We start from the raw sequence: 21204 nt of genomic DNA on the forward strand, positions 1-21204 counted from the left end.
AAGAGTGGATCTTTTCTTGTGCTGACATTTACATCTGACTTTTCCTAACACAAGAACTCTGTTTCTGTAGCAATGAGAAACCTTGTTTTTTTTTTTAATAAATAGGAATGGAAATCTTGTGATTAAAGGAAGAGAGAGAGAGAGAGATTAGGATGATGAGCAACATTATTTTAGAGACTTGTTAAAGATGAAATGCATGATGAAGTAAACTGGAGTGACTTATAGAGATGATAGCCATAATAGGTGAATAATTCTGACAGAACTAGTAAAGAAACATTAAAAAGATTAAGAATGAGAAAATTCTCAGGATAGATGATTTTCATGTTCGAAATTGTGTCAGATCTTTTAGACTGATCTGGAGAATGTGATATCCGATAATTAGAACAGGAGGATTATTATCATTCATTCAATCAAGTTTGAGGAATAAAACTTTCTACAGAAGTAGTTTTTTTATTCCTTAGAACAGCCTGCTGGCCCCATCTTGAAAACACAAATTCATCATCATCAAATTCCTGATATATATACCCTCAAGGGGGTGTACAGGATATGATAGTACCACTTGAAAAATTACATCATTACATCATGTATACAATCTTCCTCCAAATCAATCTGTTACCCGTCAAGACTCTGACATCATCAGATCTTCTAAAGCACTTTTTACTGTATCGATCCACCTATATCTTGGTCTTTTTCCTACCAACCTGGCAGAGAACACTTGTTTTGCAAATCTTTCCTCTCCCATTCTGTTTACCATCTGAGATTAGCTCTGCTAATGCATTTTTGGATGCTGACAATGTTAAGTACTTTCCTAATATCCTCATTTTTAATATGATATTGCTATTGATGGCATCTGTTCATGCCCCTAATCTTTCTCACGACTTATATCTGTGGTCTCTAGTCTTTGGTCAAGTGTTTTACTTCTAACCCAGCTCTCAGATCCAAAAGTTAAAACTGGTTTGAACAATGTCTTGTATACAGCTAATTTAGTGTTCTGACTAATTTCTCTCTTATTCCATATGAATTTATTCAATTGATTTCCTACCTTACCAGCTTTGTTGATTCTGTTGTCTATTTCCATATTTAATTTACCATCTTCACTAAAAATGGTGTTTAAGTAGCTGAAATGTTTTACTTGTTCTATAGGTTCTCCATTCAAATGCAGATGATATTTTCAATGTTTTTGCCTATTTTCATTGTCTTTGTCTTTTTAATGCTGACCTTCATACCATATCTATCACAACAGTTATTCACTTTAGTCAGAGAATCTTGCAGAATTGTAGCGGATTTATTTAGAAGTATAACATCTGCATAAAGCAAAGAGCTGAGATTATTAACATTTCCATTGATATCAGGTTTAATACCGCTTTCCTTCATAATGTGATCCATATAGATAATGAATAATAGAGGGGATAATGTACACTTTGTCTGACACCAGATTTAACATTAAACCACTCCTGTACTTCGTTCAATTCTAACTGCTAACAACTCAAATAAAGATTAAGTATTGCTTGATATAATACCCCATTGACACCATATAACTGTAACGTTTCAAATAGCTTCTCTCATGGCTTTTTCTACTTCAAGTATGGATATGTATTCCTGACTGTAGGCCTGTTGAGTGTTTTATACCAATGTGCTATCACTGCTTGTTTCATTTAGCCATTTTTCGAAGTAATTACTCCATACTTCAAAGATATCTTTTTCTCTTGTTTTCATGTCGCCTTTGTCATCTCAAATTCCATTTACAGCACTCTTTCCTCCATTTCTGAGCTTCTTCAACAACTTTCAGAATATCTTGCCACCTTGATATTTATTTTCTATGATCTTACCAAAGTCCTCCCATGACTTTGGTTTAGCTAGTTTTACACAGTGTTTAGCTTTCTTACATTTGTCTCTGTATTCTCTAAGAGCACAAGCTGACTTATTTGCCAGGAACTTTTAATATGCTTTCTTCTTTTCTTTCACTGCCTCTTTAATCAGAACTCCTGTATCCACCATGGAGTTCTGATTTTTCTATCCTTACAGACAACCTCACCACGTGCCTCTTTGGTTGAATCAGTCAGTGTTTTCTTCAGGGCTTGCCACTGAATCTCCAAGGTTTGATTCCTGTTCTCACTCTTTCATTTTTTCTTCAATTATGTTGTGTATTTTAGTCTACAGTTCACATCTGAGAGCTGCTCAACTTTTATTCGCTTTAAAACTTCCTTACATGTTATTCTTTTCAATATGAACCTTAATTTTATTCTGCACAAGACTAAATGGTGATCACTTCCAATTTCAAATCCTGTGTACACTCTGGTGTCCTGGATCAGGGAGAAACACATCACTATCAACAATAACATAGTCAATGAGACTTTTCTTATTCCTTGCCTCTTCTCTCCACGTGAAACTGTGTGAAATTGTGTCAGAAATCCAACAGGTATTTGCCATTATTTTTAGCTTTGCTCTTTTCTCCAAATTTTTCCAGTATCTTTTTGTATGTCTGAGAATCATTTCCTACTCTGCTATTTAGATCCCCAACAAGGACCAACTTTTCCTTTTTCATTGTGTCAGTTGTTTTCTCTAAAGCCTCAAAAAAAATTCCTCCACTTCAATAGGACCATAGGCACAATTAAGTCTTTGTCCAGTTCTCCATTCTCATATTGCCCACATCACTCTACCTACGAAGTACGAGGATACAATGGTCACCCCGTATGCCTCTAAGTATTCCTGGCTGTATCCCTGTGTGTTCATGGGTCTGGTTTGCCTGCTTGCAGGATGAAAAACCCCAGATAAAGTGGCGGAAAAAACCCTGCTGTCCACGCTCAAGACCGGCTAACTTGGCTATGGCTGAGGAAGATCCTTTAGCTCCTCACATCGGCGACAGGAATCGAACCTAGGACACTCCTTCCCCAGGCATATGGTTGTGAAGTGCAAAGCCATTAGGCTAACTGTGCAGACATTCTTCTCTACATACCGTTTGGTTTTACCACTATTTTGTAAAGTGAAATGAATACCCGCACTACAAGCTGATCTTTTGTCCTGACCACTATAGTAAGTTCCCATCTCTTTCACTCATCCTCTAATTTTTTTTTGTAACAGCTTCTATGTTAAACTGTGAGTTTTGTTAATTCTCCTTCATTTCTTATTAGTCTGTTACACATGGAAGACTGATTCAATTGTTAGAATTATAGATGTATATATTTATAATTATATCTATATATCTATCTATCTAGAATTATTTTAGATATATGTTGCCAAGTGAAGATACTATTCATTCAACATTCAAACTAAGGATCAGATGACACCTGAATTCCTCTCATCATAAACAAGAACTTAACGTTGGTTTCTTTCTCAGATAAGTGATGTACAGCAAAACTGATGGATCATGAAAGCATCCAGTATTCATTTTTATATTGTTATCATTTCAATGTTTCACTGTGGAACAGCAGTTCATTTTGGAAGACAGTAATCTGAAATCTCTGAATTGCAATTTGTTACTATGCACTAAAGTAATGTTTTGCTCATAAATTTGTTAAAAGCTGGTTTTATGTTTTCAAAACCACAACTTAAGAACTGACTCAGTGCTAGAGAAGTGGGTGGGATTCCTTAGAAGGAGAAATGTACTTATAGTGAAACCAGTACACAAGATTCTTCTACTACTTAGAGATTGACTGTGTTTATTCACACTTTGATTCTCATTATCATCAAATTCCTGACATGTATCCTCAAGGGGTGTACAGGATTTTATGCTAGTACTACATGAAAAACTTATATCATTACTAACTTCATATCAACAATTTCCCTCCAAATCAACTGGTTATCTGTCAAGACTCCAACATTATCAGATCTTATATTTCTGTCTAAGGCACTTTTTTACTGTATCAATCCACCTATATCTTGGTCTTCCTCTGGATCTTTTTCCTGACAGCCTTGCAGAGAACACGTGTTTTGCTAATCTTTTCTCTCCCATTCTGTTTAAGTGACCATACCATCTGCTTCGCAGAGACCATATGAGATTAGCTCTGTTAACGCATTCCTGGATGCTAATAATGTCAGGTTCTTTCCTAATATCCTCATTTTTAATATGATATTGCCATTGATGCCATCTGTTCACGTCCCTAATCTTTTCATGATTTTCGTATCTGTTTTCTCTAGTCTTTGGTCAAATGTTTTATTTCTAACCTAGCTCTCAGATCCATGTTAAAATTGATTTGAACACGGTCTTGTTTACATCAAATTTAATGTTTTGACTAATTTCTCTCTTATTCCATATAAATTTATTCATTTGACTTCCTACCATACCAGCATTTTTGATTCTGTTGTCTGTTTTCATATTAATTATCTATATGGATCACATTATGAAGGAAAGTGGTATTAAACATGATATCAGAATTGGAGATGTTAATGTCAGCTCTTTGCTTTATGCGGATGATGTTATACTTCTGAATAAATCTGCTACAAGTTTGTAAGATTCCCTGACTAAATTGAATAACTGTTGTAATAGATATGGTATGAAGGTCAGCATTAAAAAGACAAAGACAATGAAAATAGGTAGAATTGTTGAAAATGTCAACTGTGTTGTGAACGAGGAACTCGTGGAACAAGTAAAACATTTCAGCTACTTGGGCACAATTTTTAGTAAAGATGGTAAATTGAATATGGAAATAGACAACAGAATCAACAAAGCTGGTATGGTAGGAAGTCAATTGAATAAATTCATATGGAATAAGAGAGAAATTAGTCGCAACACTAAATTAGCTTATACAAGACAGTGTTCAAACCAGTTTTAACTTATGGATCTGACAGCTGGGTCAGAAGTAAAACACTTGACCAAAGACTAGAGACTGCAGAAATGATAGTCCTGAGAAAGATTAGGGGCATGAACAGATGGCATCAATGGCAATATCATATTAAAAACGAGGATATTAGGAAAGAATTTGACATTGTCAGCATCCAGGAATGCCTTAGCAGAGCTAATCTCAGGTGGTATGGTCACTTAAACAGAATGGGCCAGGAAAGATTAGCAAAACAAGTGTTCTCTGCCAGGTTGGCAGGAAAACGACCCAGAGGAAGATCAAGATATAGATGGATTGATACAGTACAGTGTGCCTTACACGATAGAAATATAAGATCTGATAATGATAATATTGGAGTCTTGACAAGTAATAGACTGATTTGGAGGAAAATTGTAGATAGGAAGTTAGTAATGATGGAAATTTTTCATGTAGTACTATGCTATCATATGTTGTACACCCCTTGAGGATACATGTCAGGAATTTGATGATGATGACATCTGCATAAAGTAAAGAGCTGAGATTAATATCTCCAATTTTGATATCAGGTTTAATACTGCTTTCCTTCATAATGTGATCCATATACATAATGAATAACAGAGGGGATAATGTATGTCCTTGTCTGACACCAGATTTAACATTAAACCACCTTCCTGTACTTCAATTCTAACTGCTGACTTACAAGTCAAATAAAGACTAAGTATTGCTTGATGTAATGCCCTATTGATACCATTTAACTGCTGCATTTTGAAAATCTTTTCTCTTGGCACCTTGTCATGTGTCTTCCGAAAGTCTATAAAACTTACATACAGATCTGTTATGTTCCAATGATTTCTCAACTATTTGTTGTAAAGTGAAAATCTGATCCTGGCAGCCTCTGTTTGGCCTGAATTCAGCTTGTTCTTACCAAGCTTCCTTCTCACAATTCTTCTCAACAGTTTCTCAAGTATACTTGCATAAATTATACCAGGCTCAGTAGAGAAATACCTATAATTCTCACATTCAGTTTTATTTCCCTTTTTATATATGGGTACTATGAGATCTACTCCAATCATCTGGAATTTGTCCCTCTGTCCAGACCCTCTGAGCTATGCAGTGTAGCCACTGTAAAACTTTTATACTTCCATACTTGAACATTTCTGCTGCTGCTGCTGCCTTTTCACATTTCATGTTTCTGATGGCTTTTTCTACTTCAAGTATAGACATGTATTCCTGATTGCATGCCTGTTGAGTGTTTTTTAACAATGTGCTGTCACTGCATATTTCATTTAGCAATTTTTCGAAGTAATTACTCCATACATCAAATATCTTTTTTTCCAGTACTCTGATTCTACTGTCTCTCATTATGTAATTCATTAAAAAACGAGACTTTTTGTGGTTATGAGACCATAGGTTCTTTAATTAATACATATATTAGTATAATCCTGCCTACTGGTTTCTCTAGCAACTGTCTAGCTTTGTCAAGGCTTGAACGGTACACACAAGAAAATATGAGAGAATACAGAAACGTTGCTAACTGTTAGGCAGTTAAGTTTGAACATATGCGTACAGTGCATGCATGTGTTGAGAAGCTTCAGTCAGTATCATGGATACGTGTCGTATGCACACACGTTACATGATTTTTCGCATATTGTAGTTCCATTAAACTGAGTGAGTTAAGTTTTCCCATATATCTTTCAGTATGGCACCCTAATTTCTGTTGAGGTTGTTATTACCCATTCTTAATACCACTGGCGCTTCCTTGAAAATTCTGTAACCGTAATCATCATCTAAGTATGGCATAGAGCTATTTTCCCAGTCAATTGCATGGTTAGAAGTAGAAAAGCAATGTGCTAACCCTGAGGAGACTGTCCTGTTGTGATTGACATCCCCAACATGCTCCTTCTGTCTGATTTCCAGGCTTCTTGAAGTTTGCCTAATATATGAAAGACTGCACGTACATGGAATTCTATAAACACCTGGATATTTGAAGAATGGTACACTGTCTTTAGGAGATCTTAATACTTGTCTGATGGTAGTAGTTGGCTTAAATACCACTCTGATGTTGTGAGATTTTAACATTCTCGCTAATCTTGAAGAGACTGAATCAATATAAGGGATGACTACTGTTGAAGTGTACTGGGCGACTGTTCCTTATTGTTGGAGGTTTCTTTATAAAGGAATTTGTTGATGATGTTTGTAGGAAAACCATTCTGTGATAGTGTTATAGCAATGTGAAAATGTTCTGGCTGTACTTCTTCTTCGTTTGAAATAAACTTTTTAGCTCTGTTCCATAACATGTGAATGACGCTATGTTTTTGTGATCTATGATGGTTAGAAGAATAATGTAAATAATGTCCAGTATCTGCAGGTTTTCTGTATATAGAAAGTTTAAAATTATTCTCCTGCCTTTTCACCAGTATGTCTAGGAAGTGGAGTTGTCTGTTTTTTTCACCTTCTAGAGTAAATTTAATTTTGTTGTGAAGTGAATTTATTCTCTCTAAAAACACCTGTAGGTTTTCCATATTTTCATTCCAAATGACGAAAATATCATCAACGTATCTCCACCATATCGATTGTTTAGGTGTAATTTTGGAAAAATTTCATTTTCCAACTTTTCCGTGAACAAGGTGGTGACAGTGGGCTACCCGTTGCTAGGCCTTCCAATTGTTGGTAAACTGTGTTGTTTACTTTGAGAAGAAATTTGATTTCGGGCAGTGATTGAACAACTGTGTAATGTCTGAATGGAAAAGATCTTTAACAATGTTAATGACCTCCTCCACTGGAACCTTCGTAAATAAGGAAACTACATCCAGGCTGGCCATTATGTCCATTTGTGATGTCTTAATGTACTTCAGTTTCTCTACAAATTGTTGAGAGTTCTTAATATAGGACTCTGTTTGTCTAATTTTTCCTTTTAGTAAGTTGGCAAGGTGTTAATAGGTGTGTAGGGGAGGATCTGCCATCCACAGTCGGACGCAGTGGAACACCCTCCTTATGCACTTTGGGTGCACCATAAAGGCAAGGAGTTATGGGATGTGCGGATTTGAGTTTTCTTTTTAATTCCTCAGACCAACCGGTTATATTTCTGATTAGCAGGTTTGTTTTGTGGTGGTTTGTCATGATAGGATATCCTATCATGACAAAGAACCTATGGTCTCATAACCACAAAAAGTCTTGTTTTTTTTAAGTATTTTATGACCAAATATGTATAATTTATGTAATTCATTCTTAAAACTAAATTATCTTCATCTGTAATGTGCTCATTGCCAATTATATATCACACTATTCATCTCTTAACATTCATGATATTAAATGTAAGTAACAATACCAACATGCTCAGTTGCTTTAATGATTTTAATGCTATTGTACTGACTGTCTTTAAATTGTATAGTAATATTAAACTGTGACAGTAATATGCACATTGCTCAAGATGGCTAATTATATATTAATCATCTAGTTAATCATTATTTCTTTTTAATTGTATTTCACCTCACCATAATGATAATAATAAAAAATATTTTAACTGGCTTATTATTTTGCTGGATTTCAAACCAGCATCATCATAGAGCAACCACATTTGACATGGTACAAGTATCATTAGGAAACATTTCAAAAACTGACAAGACCTGAAGCTTTAATTTATTGCTTTTTAGTGTTGTGTAAATAGAAGTTTTCTTTATTTTGCAGCTGTTGGATTGTATTGGAGTATATCTTAAAGTGATTTTCTTCCAAACTTTTAGCTTATCAATGCAGCCATGTTGAGTTTATGAGAGTACTTCATAGCCATTGTCAACTCTAAAATTAATTATCTGACCTTAACAAATTCTGTATAGCACAATGGTTTTCTTCTATCAATCTTGTGTGAAGGGCTGTCCAAAGCGTGGTCTGCCAGCCGTGATTTGCCTTAATGATGGCAACAAATGCATTGTTTATGTTGTCTGAGATGGATATTAGCAGTTCTTCCTGACTCCATAGTAGGCCACGTTAATCACATGCACTTCACACACTCCTGGAGATATGAAAGCAGATGGAATTTATCCCTTGGAGAGCAGATCAGATTGCTTGAACAACGTGTGAGGATAGTAAGCCTGTTCAAAACATTCAGTTAATCAATAATACAACATTATCATCATCATTGAATTCCTGATATGGTGCTGTGGGGAGGGGGGTTATAGGATATCATTATACTACTATGTGAAAAGTACACATAATTACTGACTTCCTCCAAATTAATCTATCAGTCAGGACTCCAATATCATCATATACTTCTTACTAACATCATAACACGGTAGCAACCATTAGTTTTATACCATCATTACACCTCATAGAGCTATATGACTGGACAAATTTTGAAATTAAAAGTAAAATTTATCAGTGCAGTATAGCTTTAAAATTGGAGAAGTACATAAATGTGAAATTCGTTAAGCAAGCTTATCATTTTCCCTTCAGTTTGGTACAGGATACTAAGACAGTACTACATGATTAAGTTTACATTTCTATTAATGTGAAGTCAACAGTTTTCTTCCAGATTAGCATATTATCTGTTGGGACTCCAATATTGTCATGTGTAATATTTCTGTTTTTTAGTGCCTGCCTGGTTGGCCGAGTGACTAGCATATCTGCTCTTCAGCCAAGAGGCTGCAGGTTCGAATTCCGCCAAGGGAATTGATGTTTGTGATTGTCCTACTAGTGAATTATGTACTGTTGTGATCTGTGTGCTATGCAGTATGACCCTTATCTTTGTGCCATAAAAAATCAAATCATCTTATTATATAAATCCATGCAGATCTTAGCCTTTTTTCTGTCATCCAGCCATCAAGCATCATTGATTAAACAACCTTAGATTAGCTCTGCTCACACATCCCTGAATGCTAACAATCAAGTTCCTTCCTAATATACTCATTTTTGAGTTATTCTACCATTGATGCTAACTGTTCACTCTCGTAATTTTTCTCAAATTTCATACCAGTTGATCTCTTCGTTGATCCACTGTTTTATTTCTAACCCCAGCTCTCAGATCCATAAGTGGTGATAATGTGCACCCAGATTCACACCATCCTTGTATCACATCACCAACAACAAATCTTTCTGTACCTTCTTCAATTCTAAATGTTGATTTTACAACTTGATGTAATGTCTCGTTTACACCATATAATTGTAGCCTTTTTGAACAGCTTTCCTCTTGGCATCTTGTCATAAGCCTTTTCCAGATCTTCATCTACAACTGTTCCAACAGAAGTTGTCAGGTCAGAAATTGACTGTTGATGATGATGATCTCCATAGAGAGAGAGAGAGAGAGCACAAATGAGAGCAATTGGATGATGGTTTGGCTAACTTTTATCCCCTTTCTTTGGAATTGACTGGATGTGGGTAAATGCCAGTTGAACAGGATGCACTGAAGAGGTAATACAGGCAGGATCGCATAAGGAGACCAGATGCCTTTGCTTGTGTCCATGTTATTAAGGATTCTTTCTTTCTGGTGGAAGACTACAGGTAACAAGGAGTGAGCACTTCTTGGCAAAGTGAGAGAGGCTTTGTCCTGATCATCATTGTGAAAATTGGAAGAGAAGACTGATGCCACTAAGTTAACCCTGAATGAGGTGGCTTTTGTACCATCTGGATGTACACTAGTGTCCAAAACCTAAAGATGAACAATATTTCTGAAGATTACAATCACAAATTCAGGTGAATCAGCTTCTGGCAATTTGTATAACTGATGATTTCAAGTAGAAAACTACATGCATTCAATTTTCAAATCGTTCGCTAAGGGGTCAGTTGGGAGCACTCAATAAGATAAAAGGCTGCACTAAGCGAATTGTGTTTGAAGGAATAAAGTTGCATACTTGGATGTCTTGTAATGTCTCAAAGACATCATCTAGATGATTTCACCCAGGGAATAAACAGCTTGAAGAAAACTCCAGAATTACTGATTTTTCCAGAGTTTGGAATTGCACATAGTATTGTATCCAGGCTCTGGGCAGCATTTCAAACTAATGGCATGTGTTCCAGACGTTTGCTAAGAGGTCACCCTTGCTCTACCATGGAGCATGAAGACAGATTTTTGGTTATAACAGCAAAACATAATTAATGCACCATGGCAGAGCCAGCTTGCAAATGTGCCCCATTCGAGCACAGGTATGTGAATATCTCAACAAACTGTGGCAAGACATCTGCACTAAAATCCTGTCTAAGATTTCTCGATTCTATCCATAAGAGGGCAATCCAGCTAATTAACGATCCCTCTCTCTCACTGATGGTTTCTGCCTTTCTACAGATACTTTCATGGACAGTGTTCTACTGAGTTGGCTACTATTATTCTCCCACTCTCCTCCAAAATCATTAAAACAAGAGCCACTGTTAACAACACCCTTTGACAGTACATCTTAAAACTTGCCCACCAACTTCACTACCTCCTCTTTTATTCCATCTACTTCTGTCCTTTGGAACAGTCTCCTCCACTCTGCCTTCCCCAAAGATTACAACCCTCAGCTGTTCAAGTAAAATGTGAACAGACGCCTCTATTTCTCTTGCCCACACAAGGCACTAGTGTGCTATAAGTCTTGTGGCCTTTTGTGTGTGTGTGGACCAGATATAAAAAAACATGCCGGCAATAAATTTGTTCACATTTGGCTGTAGTCGTGAAAGTTTTTTTCATATACAGGTGAAAATATAGTTAGTTCTTAACTTTTGGACACCAATCTAAACGTAGCGGAAACATGGGTTATTCATCATAACAAAAGTTGTGTCGAATGGGACCAGAAGGTACAACTCTCACCCTGACTACTGATGGTAAGTTTGCAGCATTTGGTCCCCTTAGTCTGATTCGATTTGTTGATAGTTCTTTTACAGTTACAATATAGCCAGAGTGAGCAAAAGAATTTTGGTCTTGATCTACTCATGATATGCTTTGTTTTTTTTTTTGCTGTACTTGGCACACCTTTTCAGAGCCTGTGTAGCTCAGTGGATGTGGCGTTTGCACAGCACTTGACCATATGAAGGAAGACTTGCTTTTGAATGTAGTCGAAATTTTTCTAATCCTTTTTTTGATCAGTTCTCGAGTTAGTCGAACTCGGGCACAGGCAAGTGGGTTTTTCGTTCCGTAAACTCAAGAAAATAGACTGTAGAACCCACATTATTTCAGACGTTAAATATATCGTGTTAAGGACCACGAGATGGCAGCACTTGTTGAGCTGTCTCTCTTCACTGTGTGCCACTTAATTAGTGATAGCCTTGGGCCAGCTATCTCTGATTGGGTACCAGTGTAAATTGAACAGCTCACTCAGTCTCCAAAAATTTAGATAGGGCTAAAATGGCCCTGCCTACCCATTATATGGGAATAAAAATTCGTTAGTTTTTTTTCCCACACTTTTTCAAGAACGAAAGCCTGGATGGCAACCAGGTTTTTTGGACAGACTGAGGATTGAAGGTCTTTTCTCCTATGAAGTTGATTTGTTATTTGGTCTGAGCAGATATTTAGATCAAGAAAATTGAATTAGTAATCAGTCTATGGGAAGGAGGAGCAGAAGTCACAGAGATCATCTCAACAGGCTAGTAACTGTTGAGTGAAGGTCATTCAAGCACAAAAGACTTATGAGATTGTGTTCCAAGTTACCAGGAGGTGGAGCTTGTTAAGAAGAGCTAGTTTGTTGGGAGATTGGAGGGGTTGTCAGATATTCTGGTCAGGAAATTGATGATCTGTGATAGGTCATTGCTAATGGCAAATACCTCAACATCTCTGCCTAATTGGTTAAACTGGAGAAGGAAAGCCAATTGGTTGTTGGGTGCATTGAAGTCCCCAAGAAGGATGACCTCACCATTAGGGTGTTTTGACTGCAGAAAATCAAACTTTACAGAGAGAGTTTGAGGAGTGGTTTTCAGAGTTTGAGGAGTGACAGATAAACAAATGAAAGTGACAGGTTGGTTTGGTGAGGAAATTTTGAACCAAAACAAATCAGCAGGGAAGATTTGAGGTTTTGCAGCCCTTAACATGGGACGTCAGTTCTGATGAATCCAGAAGTGTACTGCATTTGTGGTGGATGGAACTGTGTAATGTTGTAGTTTGTGTGCAGTTGAGGTTGACATTGTGGTAGGTGGTGGTGGTGCACATAGTTTGTTGCTGTTTAGACCACAAAATGTCAGAGTGGATACTTTTTTTGTTGGATTTATGTTGTTCTTTTATGATTTTTTAAAATTGTTTTTGTGAGAGAAATTTTATGATCTGCAGTAACGTAATCATCGCATGCAAAATGGAAGAGAGCAGAGGAATAGGGGCTGGAGTGATTGGCATGTTAATGGGGGAGTCTCACTATATGCGAGAAGAGAGGGATGGGGGAAACCTTTGCCCTAGCAACCAAATATGGCTGCAAGCCACTTCAGGCCTCTAGTCTAAAGCAAGATGGTGGTATTTCACTGGGTGATGACACCTCTTCTACCAAGAGATCTAGTTAGCATTTCATCCAACTAGGGATGGTATGCATTTTTGATAGCAATATTCACCAGGTGCTCCAGAGTCCATTTGTGGAAACAGGCTATGCCTTGGGAAAGTCAGGATGACTTGACTGCAAGAAGCTACATTGCTCCTTAACAGCCCTTTAGTAGTCCAAAAGTTCTCTTGCAAGAATAACTAAGTCTGCTACTTATTTAGTTATTTCTCATGATACTTCTTATGTTGATGGTGCCAATTTAGAACTCTGCTGATATTGCGTGAGTGTTCCAGTAGCTGACTTTTAGCTGTTTGCCCTAATGTCCAGCCTACATGAAATTCTGTCATGTTATACCATTTTATTTAAATTTGAGCCAATAAGAATACAGTTTGATCAGCTAAATCCCAAATTGCCAGCCCATTCTTGTTCATTCAGTATCCTGGTAAATACCTACTAACAGGGTGCACCATGAGAAGGTAGGAATTAGACATTAGCTCAGAAGCTCTGGTTGATTCTCTGCATTCCTTAAACACTTGGAGGTCTCCTTCCTTTATTAAGCAACTCTTTGCACACCTTATGGATATGCTAATTATGATTATAATAATAATTTTGTTTTACCTACTCTCCCCACTCAACATTTATCTTTATTTAAAGCTGTCTAAATTGTCTACATCTGCAACTTTTTGGAAGTCCATTCCATGTATATTTTCCATTTTAACTGGAAAAAATTAACTCCTTATATTAGCTCTGTTTCTTTAATTACTTATGCATAATTTGAGTATTCAACTAAGCACAATACAGTCTGACCATCTACATTATATATTCTGTGTACTGAGTTGTAAATATTAGTTGTCTCTTTGTCTTCTGTTTAAAATTTTTCAAATAACTAATAAGCACTGGCTCTGCTCTGGATACTCATTTGGAATAAATTCTTGGAGATAACAGATGCCATAATACAGTATTGATGAGACATGCAACTATATATAACTATACTGTAATTTCTTTACTCATACAAATGAAGCGTCTTAATTAAATCCACAATTTTCTCAATAGGGAAGTTCCTTTTATTAATGACTGATTAAAAATAATCAGTTTAATTCCAAAATGCATTTAACTACTAACAACAGTATGGTCATGTTTACTAGTCTTATTAATTGCTTTTTTTTTTTTTAAGCAAGTCCCTTCTCCTGTATTATGCCATCAGGTATACATTAGACATCATTCTGTAGTTTCCTATCTTTTAGCTTCCCTTCACCTAGAGTAATTTACATTCACACAGTAATTATTAAATTCCTCCGCTGTCACTACAACTTCTTTCAAATTCACATAAAACTCATTAGTTTTGATCTGACTCACACCCTGTGATTTTTATAATTTTGCATAAATATATTATTAAGAGACCCCCCCCCCCAAGGGAGTGAGGGACTCATTGAGGGAGGCCACATACTACACACACCAGCTATCGTACTTGTTCTTGAATTCATTCACACAGCTTGTGCATACAACAGCCATTGGCATTCCATTCAAATCATACACCACTCTATGAGAGACAAACCTAGTCCTCACTCCCCTTTCTGAGTGGCATTCATTCTAAGCTTCCAAGAAGGCCCTCTTGTCCTTTCCTCATCCTCCTTGAAATGAAAAATTCCATCAACTGAAATCCTATATGACCCTTACAGAAGTTTGTAAATCTCCAATCATTTCATCCCTCTTTCTCCTGTTTGCTAGTGTCTGCAGTCTACATATTCTCAATCTATCTTCATAATCAGTATTCCACAATCCTGAAATCATTTTTAACACTCTCCTTTGCACTCTCTCTCCACTGAATCGCAGAATCACAATGAAAACAAGGAGACCAGACATGCAGACAATAGTCCAAGTGAGGTCTTATCAAGGCCTAGTAAAGAGGCAAAATGACATCCTTATCCTTACATGTGAAAGTTTGTTTTGGCATTGCAATTATCTTTTGAGTTGTATTTGCAATCTTTGCTACATGGCCCCTGAACTTCAACTTGCTATCTATTAACACTCCAATATTCCTACCCTGATCAGTTTCTTCTAGCATAATCCCATCAATATAATACAACATTGAATATCAAATCATGCCAAAGTGCATTTCTGATGTTGAACTGACATCCATTTTCTCATGCCCACAATGCCAGCCCATTCAAATCATTTTATAAGCATTGCATATCAGCAGCATTCATGATTACCCTACCTATCTTTGCATCATCTGCAAGTTGCTGTATGCTACCTATCAAATCCATCTCAATATCATTAATGTACAGATTGAATAACAGTGGACCAAGGACTGATTCTTATGGTACACCACTGGTTAATTTAAATCTTGTATACTCACATTCCCTGTATACTACTTTTTGATATGTCAGTCAGCCATCCTCTTATCCACACTAATATTTTATAATCCAAACCCATATTATCCAATTTATGCAACAGTCTTCCATGCTGTATTCTGTCAAAAGCTTTAGCAAAATTCAAAAAACTCATGATGTATCTATTGCTCTTGTCTAGTTCAGTGATAACATTGTTATAGAATGTTAACAAGTTGCTAAAACATAAGCTTTCCTTAGTTAACCTATGCTGTGCATTGCAAAGTAGAGATTCACTGTAAACCCCTTTCGGAATGCAAGTCCTAACCAATTTTTCCAAAAATCTTCACTACTGCTCCTGATATGCTGATTGATTGATAGTTAGATATTGGTCTTTGCCACCACCCTTTTCTTTCCACTCCTGCAGAATATTCCCTGTTCTGAGACTCAAGTTATACAGCCTGGTTAAAGGAATAGCCAGTTCAGCTGAACACTCTTTTAGCATTCATGCTGATATCCCATCAGCCCCTATTACTGAATTCTTATTCAGTTTATGCAACAGCTCTAATACTTCCTCTTTCGAGTTTGTTCATCCAGCGAAGGGGTTGCAGTAAATTCAATGCTATGAATTATAACCAGGTTGATAGCTTTTAACAAAATGGGCACTCTTCAGTTGAACAACCTCTTCTGCAGCTATCATCCTCATGCCGCCTGCATTCAGTAGCGTTATTCTTTTATGTTTATTGTTTCTTTTACTGGCAGCATACCAAAAGAATTCTTATGGATTGCCTTTAGCTTGCAGAGCCAGTTTCTTTTCATACTCAGGCTTAGCTTTCTGTACACAGTTGTGACTCTTCTGGCATGCTGCTTATCATTTTCATAATGGACATCATCCTCTTCTTATGAATCTCTTGCTTAATAAGTTGGTTATAAATCCGTTTGACTCTTACCCTGTTTATTCTTTGAACTCTCAGAATGCAATCTGATATTGCATTGTTTAAGTATCGTTAAATACTTCCCATCCAGCAACCAATACCATTGCACTGAACTCAATATACTCCTCAGTTGGTCATAATTTTCCGCTTTCTAGTTCAGCATGTAACCTTTTATGAATGGAATATTCATAAACTTGCTCACTTCCTAAGTTAGTATCTCATGATCACTGTCACCAACCAGAGACAGAACAGTTACATCTAACTGAAACACCCTCTGACACTATAATTAAATCTAACACTCTTTGACCTTGAGTTCCTTCACATGCGGCTTTAGGAAGTTTTCTCACAACAGCTCAATAAATTCAGTTTTATTATTCTCATGAGATTTTACTGCTTCCTAATGAATGTTTGGATAATTCAAGTTTCCCATCATGATTATTTTTTTTACACGCATCGTCTCTATTTGGTGATTCATTTCTTCATCACTAGCAACCGATCCACCTAGTCTGTAACAACACCTTACTATGTATTTGATCTTGTAAAATTCCACCTCACATCGGATATACAAAAAAAAGTCACAAATAGGAACATGTTAACATAGTGACTTTGAAAGAGCTTTGATGACAGTGAAGCAATTTAATCATTTAAAGTTAATAAGTCCGCGCGGTTAGCCTAGTGGCTTAGCGCTTCACAACCATATGCCTGGGGAAGGAGTGTCCTAGGTTCGATTCCTGTCGGAGACGTGAGGAGCTCAAGGATCTTCCTCAGCCATAGCCAAGTTAGCCAGTCTTGGGCGTGGACAGTAGGGTTTTTTCCGCCAGTTTATCTGGGGGTTTTTATCCCGCAAGCAGGCAAACCGGCCCTGTGAACACACAGGTTACAGTCATAAAAAATACTTATGGCAAGGAAGGCAACGGCAAACCACCTTGCTCATAATCATCTCCCTAGTATGGTAGCATATATAGCTACCCTCCCCTGGCCGTATGGCAGAAGGGAATAGATAGATAGATAAAGTTAATAAATATAAAAGTGCCTCTGTAGCACAATTTGAAGAACAAATGGAAAAAAAAAAATGTTGTTGGTTGTGCTGAGCACTGAGGCATTATGTAGTTGGAGGATTAAGTAGGGAAGATAGATGTTTGTGTTGTGGTGTCCTGCTATGATGAGTCTTTGGAGGTGTTACATAACAGTAATAAAAGCTTTTACAATTAATCTTATTTTTCTAACTGTAGCTTCAATTTAGCTTTAGTGTTTAATTAAAGATTTAGTTAATAATAGCAATTACCATTTGTATTGATCAACTAAATTTTCGTACATGTATTCTTTTATCTGCACAGTTTTCTTTAGAGCATATTTCTTTCCTAAAATCAGTACTCTAGGTATTACCTTTAAAATAGTAACAGACAAAATTATTGAATAAGTCAGTAATTTTGATTATTTGGGCTATAGATTAAGTTAGTGAAGATTTAAATATTTCTAACAAAATTAAATTCTACACAAATGATTTATTTATTATTTCAAAGTAAATGGTATAATAAATAAATAAAGCATTAAGGCTAGGAATCATCACCAAAAAAACCAGACTAAGAATGTATAAAATGTTATTGAAACTATCATTGTTGTATGGTAGTGCTCACAAGCTGTTGTGTCCCAACGCAGCATGGTCGACCTGTCCTTTGGCAGTCAGATACATCTTCTGTATCATTATAATGGTTAAAACAGGAGATGAGAATCATTGCAGCAGAAATGAAATATATGAAAACAGCAGGCTATACAAGACTAGATAAAAATAGAAATGGAGACATAATGAAAGAACTAAATCAAAGAAACAAACAAAAAAAAAAACACTGGACCAAATGGAAAGAGCATCTAGAAGAAGGCATATGAAAGAATAACCAGGAAGATTATTTATTATTATTGTTCTGGGAAACTCCAAGGAGTCGACAGACTCATCGAGGGAGGCCCTAACATCATGTCAAGAACAACTATTCAACATTCACACAGTATCTATCATACCTTGCCTTGAACTCATTCATGGTCGTAGCACCCACAACAGACTCTGGGAGCTTATTCCACTCATTCACCACTCTCCAAGTAAAAAACCTAGCTCTAACACCCTTGTCAACTACGCTCTTGCCCAGCTTCCATGCATGGCCCCTAGTCCTCCCACCACCAGTCATATTTTCAAAAATATCTTCTGGATCAATCTTATAAAAACCCTTCAGTAATTTGAATGTCTCAATCATATCACCCCTCCTTCGCCTATCGTCCAATTTCTGCAACCCACAAATCCTCAACCTATTCTCATAAGGTTCATTCCACAGACCTGCTATCATCTTGGTCATTCGTCTCTGGAGCCTCTCCACTTCCTCCCCATCCCAAGAAACCCTGGTGCCCATAACTGGGCGCAGAAGTCCAGATGGGGTCTTATCAAGGCTCGATACAGAGAAACAACAATTTGTTTGTCTCTGCATGTTAAAGTATTTTTCAGAAGCCAAGTGATTTGGTGAGCTGTTTTAGTCACTTTTGCAATGTGCCCCCTAAACTTCAACTCTCTATCCACCAACACTCCCAAATCCCTGGCCTCATCAATATCCTGGAGTACGGTTCCACCAATGCGATATACTGCTGCTATTCTTTTCACCCCAAAATGCATAACCTTACACTTTGTCACATTAAATTGACATCCATTTTTCCTAGCCCAGTCCTCCAAACTATCCAAATCATCCTGTAAAATTTTGACATCCTGTGCACTCACAATTGCTCTACCCAACTTTGCATCATCAGCAAACAAGTGAACACTTCCTCTCAAATCCTTTCCAATATCATTGATGAACAAATTGAAAAGCATTGGTCCAAGAACAGAGCCCTGCGGCACTCCACTAGTCACAAGACGTCTTTTAGACTCCACTCCTGAATAAACCACTCTCTGGTATCTCTCCTTCAACCACCCTCCTATCCATCTCACCAACCCTATATCTATCCCCATCTGCTCCAGTTTACTGATTAGGGTTCCATGTGGTATCCTATCAAAGGCCTTGACAAGGTCCAGTAGTATCACTGTAAACCCATTACCCCTATCCAGTTCAGCCGTCACTGTGTTATAAAACGTGAGCAAGTTACTGAGGCATGATCTACCCTTCACAAAACGATGTTGTCCCCCATACAATATCCCATTTTCATCTATCCAATCCTGTATTCTTTTGACTAATTTCTCTAAGACCTTGACAATGATTCCTGATATGCTAATCGGTCGGTAATTTACAACAGCAGTCTTGGAACCACCTTTATGCAGTGGAACTATTTTCCCCTCTTTCCACCCGCTCGGGACTAACCCAGACCCGAGACTCAAATTAAACAAAATGGTCAAGGGTACTGACAATTCTTTAGCTGCTTCTCGTACAACACGAGCTGGTATACCATCCAATTCCACAGATGTATTGACATTGAGGTTATGCAATAGACTACTCACCTCCACTTCATTCACCACAATTCCCGTATAATCTACTGGTTTATTTGTTTCTGCAATGTCACCGCCTGGATGATATATTCTTGCAAAGTGCTCACTCAGCAACTCAACTATCTCAACTGATTCAGTTACCTCCCTACCATCGGCATTCTTTAAAATCATTCTGACATGTACATTTTTCCTTTTTACTTGCTACATATCTAAAAAACTGTTTAGGATTCTCTTTAGCCTGCATGGCCAATGTTCTTTCGTAATCCTTTTTTGCTTTTCTTACCACACTCGTCACCCTTCTGGCCTGCGCTTTATACCGTTCATGTGCCTGCCGGTCACCTTTCTCCTTAAATTCCCTCCATAGTTGTTTCTTTTTTTGCAGCTCAAGCTTAATGGTGTTATTCATCCATTTAACCCCTACTTGATTTATTATTCGGACTCTAGATATACAGTCAGCCATTGCTTCATGCAAGCACTTCTTTACTACCTCCCATGCAATATCAACTTCTAGTCCTTGCAGTTGTACATGCCATGGCACTGAACCACTCAAACTCCTAAGCTTGTCATACTTTCCAGCCCGATAATTCCACATGTACCCTGTCTTAATTGAAAATTCTACACCTTTAGCCACCTCCCAAGTCAAGACCCTATGATCACTCTCACCAATTGGTGGCAATATGGTCATATTTGTTACAGCCAAATCCTCAGATGTAATTACTAGGTCAAGCACTCTCTGACCCCTAGTATTTTCCATTACATGCTATTGCAGATAGTTATCCCTTAATAACCGCATAAAATCCAATTCCTTCCTCCCGTGTGTCCTCTCCTCACTCCAATCAATGCGACCATAGTTGAAATCCCCCATAATAATCACCCTCCTTCCACTCATTTCTTCTATTTGCTTGTGCATACTGTTACCACCATCTTTTCCATCACCTGGTCTATAGCAGCACCCAATTGTATATTTAGTTCTGCTAGCCACAATCTCACACCAAATGGCCTCAAATGTGCTCTTTTCTCTATCCTGCAATTCAACTTCTATTCTCCTTGGCTGTAGCTCTTCAGCTATCATCAACAATACTCCTCCCCCCCATTTTATTCTCCCTGTCATTCCCGAACACACTATACCCATCACATTCAATCCCACTGGCTATATCATCTACAGTCAGCCATGTCTCACTAATACCAATAACCTGTGGTTTGGAAGTGCCAACCATGGCCAAAAACTCTTCCTTCTTGTTCCTAATACTCCTAGTATTAGTGTACATGAATTTAAGACCCCTATTAGCCCCAACCCTA

The 21204-nt window shown here is 37.2% G+C and overlaps 1 protein-coding gene across 2 annotated transcripts in view; it reads left to right on the forward strand.

The window, feature by feature from the left end:
- The window catches only part of betaCOP (coatomer subunit beta), a 304925-nt gene that overhangs the window by 168919 nt on the left and 114802 nt on the right, over positions 1-21204 (forward strand). The gene's annotated exons all lie outside the window — the stretch shown is intronic.

The sequence above is a fragment of the Typopeltis vanoorti genome, chromosome 23, assembly GCF_054136105.1.
Source record: "Typopeltis vanoorti isolate ZY-2024b chromosome 23, IOZ_Tvanoo_1.0, whole genome shotgun sequence".
Lineage (NCBI taxonomy): Eukaryota > Metazoa > Arthropoda > Arachnida > Uropygi > Thelyphonidae > Typopeltis > Typopeltis vanoorti.